We start from the raw sequence: 10030 nt of genomic DNA on the forward strand, positions 1-10030 counted from the left end.
CCATGGTAACCAGTCGCCAGAGAAGCCTCCTGATTTGACTCAGATACAGCACCTTCATAATCTAGTCGCCGTTATACGTAGTAGTATACTCTACACATTTTTAAAAAGAAATTCCAGCACAAAAATGGTTATATGGCCTACACAATTTGAAATGATGAAAAAAATGTACAAAAAAAACGGAAAAAAACGTATACGTTGACAGGTATGATATGGTGCATTGTCAATCAGACAAACTGAGAGGAATTTGTGTGGCTACTGAGAACTAAAAGTAGAAATTGGGTCTTAAGCAGACCTTATTTTGATTGAGGGACACATGAGTACCGTGTGAATTTGGTGACCTACTAGAGAATTCAACGTTAAGCAGTGTTGAGCTGTGAAAAGTGATGGGTCCCGGGGACTCGCATGCTCAAAAACCTATGGGTCCCAACAGAGATCTATGGCTCCCCAAAATTTAGTGTTATCCAGGTTGAAATTGTAAAGCGGCGACAAATATGTAATATAAATCTATATATTCATTCAGTTTTAATCATCACAGTTTATTGGTAAAACAAATCAGTTATCACTTCAAGATTTTTCAGTTCACAACAATACTGTACATTATACAAAATAATATTGCTGAAATAACTATAGTAATCTATATTTTCATTCAGTATTAATCATCACAGTTAATTGGAAATACAAAGCAGTTATCACTTCAGATTCTTCAGTTCACGATATTGTACATTATGCACAATAATATTGCTGAAATATTATTCTATATATATTCATGCAGTTTTAATCATCACAGTTCATTGGTAATACAAAGCAAGTTATCACTTCAGATTTTTCAGTTCATATATTCTTCGTGGTTTGCTGTCCTGCCACAGTTGTAATGCCTTCTCAAGGTCCAATCCATCATCATCCTCCTCATAGCGTCACCAGGAATATAATTGAGTCCATTTTGGCAGAAAAGTCCTTGCTAGGAGTATTCTTTTGTTTGTTTTTTTTCGTCAAATCGTTGGCTTCAACACACGTGTTTTCCTTGCCTCCGCGATCTTCCGAAGAATTGCTCTGCCGTTTTTTCGTGTCGGAATTATTGCCGTTGTTATCACTTTCTGCATTTGAATGTCTGTAGTTTGTGTTCTCCTTGTGCTTTGTAGCACTCTTTTTCAATTGTGCTACACAATGACATGTAGTAGTAAAATACTACGCAGTGTTCCTTAAAGGAACTTATTTAAAAAAACAAAAACCGAGTGATTTTTTTGTCACGAGACCGGACCAGATCGGAGGCAGGAGGCAGGAAGGATGAACTCATTCGCGTTAACGATCCGTACTTTTATTTATCAAAATAAAAGTCGTCCAACACTCAGGGACAAAACAAACAAAAACAGGCTTTACAGGCAAACAGGAACTCAGACTAAAAATACTCACAAAACAGGTTTTACTCAAAACGTGCAAACACAGGTTCCCTCCAGACAGACAGAACAGAATAATGCAGAACAGAAAACGCAATGAACCAACAGTCCGCAATACCCAAAACCCCCCTTAAGAAGCAAACGCGCAAATTAGGCGATCTGCTTCAGCTGGTGCCCAGGGGGCGGGACCAGCCGGTCGCCACGGCGACAAAACTCTTACACAATCAAAAATAAGTATATGGTGGTCAAATGAGTTGTTCAATGTGCTCTTTTTCCTACATAATAATCAGTCCCTTTTGTTGGCCAGACTCAAATATTGCTTTTTTTTTGCACTTTGCCTTGTAGACCAGCATATCCCTCAAGATGTTGACACTGGTGTTTTGCTGGTACCATTTCATGAAGCCTTTAGGTGAGGACTCGTAAGGTGTCTATTTCTCAAACTGGAGGCTCTAATGTACTTGTTCACTTGCTTGGTTGTGCCCATCTTTCAAGAATAGTTAGAGCCTGTTTTTGCTGTTTTCTGAAGGGAGTAGTACACACAATTGTAGGAGATCTTCAGTTTCTTGGCAATTTCTCTGTCGTGATTGCTGATTTGGAGCACCTGCGACGGCTGGTTTGGCGCCAACAGCCCGGACAGCTGATTGGTGGACACTCCCTTTTTAAACCCCCGGGTTCCTCTTGTTTGCTGTCAGATTGTTGCGAACTGTTGCATTCCGCTCAGTGAGCACTCCCGTCCGACTCCGTTTTTGCTACACCTTTTTCCTGACTGATCTTCGTTATTGACTTGTTTCTGGACCTGATTACACCCGTTCTGCCTGCCTCCTGTTACCTGACCCGTTTTGCCTCGTTACCTGCCTGCCTCCTGCCTACGACCACGCTTACGAACACGACATCGCCTTTGATCTCCAGCCCCGACCAACGACTCGCTATTCCCGCCTGTCTCCGTCCGACACGGAAGTGTCACTACCGCCTCGCTCGCTCCTGTTTTCCGTCAGTCCTCGGATCAAGCAAGCAAGCCTGACTCTCCCTCTCTTTTCAAATAAAAACTAAGAAACGTGCGCAGTTGAGTCCTGTGTCCGTTTCTGGTCTGTGAAATTCTCGCACGGAATAGCCTTCATTTAGTAGAAAAAGAATAGATTGTCATTCTCACAAATGCAATGCTCCAGATACTCGACGAGCAGTTTCACGGGTTACTCAGCTAGCTCTGTTAACATAATTGCACAATGGTTTCCTAATCATTCATTAGCCTTCGATTACGATTGGAGTGACGGTTGCTGGAAATATGCCTCTTTAGACCTATGTAGATATTGCATTAGAGAACAAACATTTGCAGCTAAAATTGTCATTCACCACGTTAACTATGTATGGAATATATTTCCAATGAGTTTGTCGTCTTTGTTGAAAAAAAAAAACCCCAACAATGTACCTTCAAAATAAGAATGTTTCTAAGTGACCCAAATTTTGTTGGTGTTATCTTGCTGAGTTAAATATTCATCAAAATACAACTGCTTATCATACTCGTAAATTGCATTTTTTGCCAAACTGAGGATAACAAACGCACCTTCTGTGATCAAGTCGAAATGGCTTGTAAGAGTAATTTGTCTTTTTAGTAGTCAAGGCACAACACTAAAATCCAAGCGTAAATAAGAGCATGCGAGTAGTAAAAGGGCGTCAACCAAATCTCCTTGTGAAGTGTGCCAAATCCCCTCTGGGATGGGAGGAGAGGCTGGATTGGGGGTGCCTTTAATGGCTGCTCATAATGTTAATCACACTGCATGCACTGTGACTCGGAGCTCCAGACGTTCCCACACTCCTCGCAGGATTGAGCCGGCGCCCGTTTCAGAGACATATGCCTCCTTAAATGCTAATTTGCCCTCATTCTGTGGCCCCCACACACACCATCCCCAATCCCCAGACCACTGCCATAGCTTTGACTTTTTTTAACTCATTTTAACGCTTGAGTTAAAACAAAGTCAACCTAAAGGATTTCCCAACAACCTTGTACTGTAAGGGCCCCTGTCCGTCTAAAATGACATTTAAAGAAGAATGACATTATGTTTTTAGAATTTCAGTTGAGAAGCCATACCCGCCTCTAAAAATAACATCTGAAGAAGAAGTGTTTTCATGTTACATAATAGTCTCACACGTCGTATCAGAAAGTGGACATTTTTACCACCCGCAAGCAAAGCGATGGTGGGGATAATCATTTCGTTTTGGATTTAAGTACCGTATTTTCCGCACTATAAGGCGCACCTGAAAGCCTTTATTTTTTTCAAAAGCTGACCATGCGCCTTATAATACAGTGCGCCTTATATATGGATCAATATTAAGTCACAAAGTTTTGCAACTAAGGCAAGCAGCCGCCGACTCGATTTTCCCCCGAAGGCGAAGTCGTCCGCGGTGTATGCTGGGATTTATATAACGGCGTTTCATTTCCTAACCAATGTGTCAATCATCATTTGAATCACTCACTATTGGCTAAAGTTATTCGGAGGTAAAGGGGGCGGATCCTTTTTATCATTGACAGGCTTGCATAGGCTAAAGGGGCGAAACAAAGCCTGCGATTGGCCGAAAAAGATGAATTTGAATCACAGGTTGGGTTGCACTACGGCATAGAGAAAACATTTTTTACTATTCTGTATTCGGAAATATTTAACTCTCCTGGATTTACTCCACTCACGGTTGTAAGAAGACCACGGTTACGTATCATTATTGAACGTGATGGCTGCGAGAGAACTTAGGTGAGCTATGCGGCTTTATATTTTCCCGGTATCTTGTTTTAGAACGATCTTGATGTTTCTGTAAGTATAAATAAATAAGTTGGACTGTTTTGTCGACGTTCCAATTGTAGCGCCTTATAATCCGGTACGCCTTATGTATGGAAAATATAGGACCAAAAACTATTTTTTGGGGGCGCGCCCTATAACCCGGTGCGCCTTATAGTGCGGGAAATACGCTATATGTTGTCACGTCTGGCTCGGTTGCCATGGCGCCCAGTCGGTTCCAGCCGGGTGGCGCCAGGTTCTGGCGCGGTTGCCTCGGTGCCCAGTTGGCCCCGCCCATGAACACCGGCTGAGACGCATTTGACTGAGTGCTTCTTAGAGTACTTAAACGCGTTCCTTTGAACTGTGCTTTGCTGGAGTGTTTCTTATACTTGTTAAACTTCTGTGAAACGTCTGTGAGACTTATGTGAGACTTCTGTTAAATCCTGTTAAATGCCTAGTTCTGTGAATCTGCCCATATTTGATCCTGTTTTATTTTTGGCCTGATCTTTTGTTTGGATTTCTAATCCACTCCGCGACCATGGATCCCCAGATCGAGTGTGCGCACCCTCCTCATCCTTCCCCAATAAATTGTGAGTACGTCTACGCAAATAGGTCCTTATTTCCTATTCCCCGCTCTACTACGTGACAATATGTATCTGTTTGTTTGTCTGTTTGTGTGTCCACCCAAGAAACGTGGGAATGAGTTTAGATATGACAACCATCTTTTACAGGCAGTCAGGTACGTTACCTAAGGAGTGAAACATGAAAATTGTATTGTTGACTCAGCATTTTTTCCCAGAAAGACATTCCTCTCTCCCAGGCAGAATAACATTGAATATTATCACCTCCTTTTACTCGCTGTCCACTGCAAATGGCATCAATGTTGCCTAAGACTTAGGTCGGCGAATTCAACCGTACCCCTTGTGATTTTGTTCAACTCATGATAGCTAAAATCACAACCGACATTGAAAGACATGAACTGATCTGGTTGGTTCTATGCTGTCCCAATCAGATGCAGAGGTTTTAATTTTGCGTTTATTACTTCTCTGTCAAGAGGAGGCCGGACCAGAACGGAGCCAGGAGGCAGGAAGGAAGAACTCATTTGCGTTAACGATTAGTACTTTTATTTAGCAAAATAAAAGTCGTCCAACTCTCAGGGACAAACAAAACAAAAACAGGCTTACAGGCAAACATGAACTAAGAGCAGGGAATACTCACAAAACAGGTTTTAACACAGGTTTCTTCCGACTCAAACAAAACAGGACAGAGCAAAACAGAACAGAAAATGTAATGAACCAGCCCCCGCAATACCCACAACCCACCCTTAAGTAGCACACGCAAATTAGCTGATTTACTACAGCCGGTGCCCAGGGGGCGGGGCCAGCCGGTCACCACGGCGACCATGCTGGACACAACATTCTCAGCTTGATTACTGTAATGTTTTGCTTTCTGGTCTCCCGATGTCTAGCATCGAAAGTTTGCAGCTGGTTCAGAACGCGGCAGCTAGACTTTTGACGAAGACCAAAAAGTTTGAGCTAGTACTCCTGTATTGGCCCTGCTCTCCCTCTTTATCAATAAAACTGAGTGAACGAACGCTACTGGGTCCTGTCTCTTTTTTTGGTACGTGACAAGGCGCACCTAAAATAGTAACCAGAAATGAAACATTTTACTCTGGCGGGCTTTATAGACCAGAACTACAGTGTATGTAAAAGGGTCTTAGCATTTGAGCGTACATAAGTATGCACACAGCCTTGTGAAAGGATAAGCAGGATTTCCTACGCACAGGTGATTGTAGTAAAACACCATGTTGACCATATTTTTACTATTTAATTTATATTGTTAAATGGCCAAAAGCTCCAGAAAGCTATTCAGCGACCATATTGCGATTTTACAAACTGCATCTTGACAAGCGACCAAGCAACTTGTGGTCTGGTGGACAAATGAGACCAAACTTGATTTGTCTATAACATTAGGGGGGGTTATGAAAAAAAAAAGGTTTGGGTGCGCATAATACACTGGGATTTACGGTAGTATATTAGCACATTTTCTCTGATCACTATCGCAAACCATTGGATGCAACAGGAATCAAACCTGGGTCCTGGCGGTAGGCGTGCATGCACAGTGGTACTTCATGTAGGTGTTAGATCAGGGGATAGAGCAATAATAGTCTGTAGTTTGCAATAGGCTATGATCTTTGCAGCCCTTTGAGACTCTTTGTGATTGAGGAATATACAAAACAACATGACTTGACTTGATGTGACTTCAATAAAATCAGAAATGCTTCAAAATACAGTAACCAAGATTTCCCGATATGTATGTTTCTTGATATACGTTTTTTATATGAAACCCTGTACTTTTATCCTCATGTGCCTTATAGTTAGGTGCGCCTTATACAGTATGTGAATGGAATAGCTCACAGAGGAATATTTTTAGGGTAGCCCTGTAATCAGGTGCGCCTTATTGTCTGAAAAACTACAATAAGTTAAATTGTTAACAAAGGAAATAAACGTACAAATGTAATAAAATAAGAATGATATTGAACAATATTTTTGACTCGTGTAAAGTTTAGTAGGCTCTCAAAATAAGAAGAGAAGACAGCAATTGATTTTAAACTTGCAAGGAAAAAAGGAGAGAGGAAAAACTTCAGCGAAGGAATTCCAACCTGTTTTTAAGGCCCGCCTTTTTATTAAACCACCTCGCTTACAAAAGCAGATCCACCCTATAGGGTTTCGGAATCAAATAACAGAAACATGATTGGCCAAAAGAAACAATGATGGAAATACAGTGGAACCTCTCTAGTTCGCGGTTCCACTTTTGCGGGTTCAGAGCTTCGCGTGTCTAAAAAAATATACCTTACCTTCTCAATAAAAGCATTTATTGACTTGAGCAAGCGCAAGATTATGTCACCTGATGACACAGTGTGGACACTCTTATTGTGAAGGGGAGGGGGAGGCCCTGACACAATGCTTAGTCATTGTCGCTTCCTGTATACGTTTTTTAAGCATTTTGAAGGGGCGATTTTCAGTTTTCGCGGGTGGTCTCGGTCCCCATTAACCGCGATAACTGAGGGATTACAGTAGTTTATAACAGTCAAAACAACAAACAACAGTGCGCAATCAAAATAAAGTAATAGAATCCTGTACAATTTGTTTGGCAGGTGTCAAATATTAAAACCAGACTAAACTATTCAATTGTCTTCCGAAAAGATTTTTTTTCACTCCACATAAAATTAATATCAGTAATAAAAGTCTTCCTTAGGGGTCACGGTGAATCGCTGTTATAGAACAGAAATGAGGTCTTACGCCCCCTGGCCTCCATTTTTTACATGCCGCTGGAAAAAACTGTCAGTATTGTAGGTTTCCTTGTTGTTATTGCAAAGAGGGACGCAAAGCAAAAGTATTAAAGCATGCGTCGGCGGGGAATGCGGATTATAAGGAAGGATGGGCTCGATGTAAACATCTAAAAGGGACCCCCAGACAGCCCTCCCGTTTTGTCTATTGTGCCAGGGGGGGTCTGTGAGTCTCTCTCCTGGGCTTTCCCACACTGGCTTCAATTCAGCGCACTTGTGCGGGACAAAAGAAGTGTGTCTGCTTGCACATCACATTGATGACACACAGACTCACTTTACAGCTTGACTGCCACCGTTCCTCAATGGGAGCTCCCTATTTTTTCCCCCTTTTATTGTTCGGGGCCGGCAGGAACGCAGACGTGCACGGGATTCCCAGGACTCGGCTAGCAATCCTGACCAGCGTTTACGTATTCACCCTTTCATTTACTACGAATGAGACGGCCGTCACTCCGTGTGGTTAATCATACTTTGTCATGTGTGACAAATGGCTTTTTATGATATGCACTTTCACGAGGAAATTGGTTCATTCATCTATAGGACACCAAATCCAAATTCATAGTTGAACAGGGTTGGGTAGGGTTACTTGAACTGGATTACTTTCAATGACTTTTGGATGACTCCAATACCAAATCTGCTAATAAAAGACAAAAGAAACTAAATAGGAATCAACTGATGACTCACAACACGTGGTAAGCTCTCTCTCCTGGCTTTGATCTCCGGCAAAACGTACATAAAATGCGACAGAAACAAAATAAAAATAAATCCAACATCATTTTTGCCATTCCATGTGTTCCGTTACTCCCCAAGCCTGCACAAAATGGAGTCATTTGATTCATATTTAGTTTCTTTGGTCTTTTATTAGCATATTTGGTATTGGAGTCATCCAAAAGTCATTGAAAGTAAACAAGTTAAAGTAACCCTACCCAACCCTTGTAGATGAAATATTAGATTCAGATTCAGATCTACTTTATTGTCATTCTTGTACACATGTATACAGAACAAAAAGTCAATACATCTGACCCGCACAGTTTCCTTAAATATAATGAATTAATAATGATATAAATATGTAGTATTGAGTTGGAGTATTGAAGTACTAATAATATACTAATAATTATAGCTATGTATAGTATAATACAGTAGTGCAAAGAGTGCAAGAGGAGCAGCTAACCAGATGTGCAAAATGGGCAGTCGGGTAAACAAGTCACTATACAATAACAATAACACTGGAGTACGAACAGATGTGCAAAGGAGTGGCTAGTGGAAATGTTGATACATCTGACCTGCACAGTTTCCTCAAATATCCAGATATAAATATGTAGTATTGAGTTGGAGTATTGAAAAGGGATTTCTTGTACAACAGTGCAAAAAAAAGTGAAACACGCAAGTGGGGGGTCATATAATGTCCCCAAAAAACAAAAACAAAAAACAAAAAAAATGGATGTGCAATGGTAAGTTAATAATCAAGACCAAAATTTCTATGTTAAAAACATTCCCAAACTTGTTTCTTAGTTGCTAATTTAATCCATAAAAGAAAATGATTAATGCATACTTCAGCCAATTGCTCCCCTTGTTAATGATCCCAATTCCCCTTATTATGCGATAATAAACTCTACCTTGAAAATAGCCTAACTTTATTCATGTGTAACGATATGTATGGACAGAGGTGCCTCTTTATTTGAGCACCTCTAAAGTCAAGTCAAGTCATTTTTCTTTGTGACGCCCTTAATCACAAAGAGTCTCAAAGGGCTGCACAGGTTATTACAAAGACAATTATTATGACACCATCCCCTGATCTGAAACCAACATGAGGGCAAGGAAAAACTAAAAAACCTCAACATGAGGAAAATGAAGAAACCTTGAGAAGGGACATGTGGTCATCCCCCTTTCAGGATGACCAGGCCAAAATGGATGTTGCAATTACAAATAATACAGAGATATTGTCAACAAAAATATAGATTATTCATATGCTACAGAGTAGAAGTGTGTTTTAAGCTTAGATTGAAACATTTCCACTGAGGTTGCAGATCCAATCTCAGGGGGAAGAGCATTCCACAGCCCTGGTGCCCGGATGGAGAACGCTCTCGATCCTGTGGAACTGTCAGGGCACTGGACCAGATCGAAGGCAGTAGGCAGGAAGGGAGAACTCATTCGCGTTAATGATCAGATACTTTTATTTAACAAAATAAAAGTCGTCCAACACTCTGGGACAAAACAAAACAAAAACAGGCTTACAGGCAGACAGGAACTCAGACTAGAAATACTCACAAAACAGGCTTTTACTAAGAACGGGCAAACACAGGTTTCCTCTGAATCAAACAAAACAGGACAGAGCAAAACAGAATAGACTAATGCAGAACAGAAAATTCAATGAACCATTTTTCTCTTCCTTTTGTTTCTTTTTTTCTCAGCTTTTCACTACTTTTTCATTTTGGTATTTTTTTCTTTTTTGTTCTATTCCCCACTTCTTTTAGGTCATTTTGTGCATCATTTTACATCATATTTGGTCATGTTGCGATTAAAGA

The sequence above is a fragment of the Urocampus carinirostris genome, chromosome 6, assembly GCF_059441175.1.
Source record: "Urocampus carinirostris isolate Australia breed hairy pipefish chromosome 6, RoL_Ucar_1.0, whole genome shotgun sequence".
Lineage (NCBI taxonomy): Eukaryota > Metazoa > Chordata > Actinopteri > Syngnathiformes > Syngnathidae > Urocampus > Urocampus carinirostris.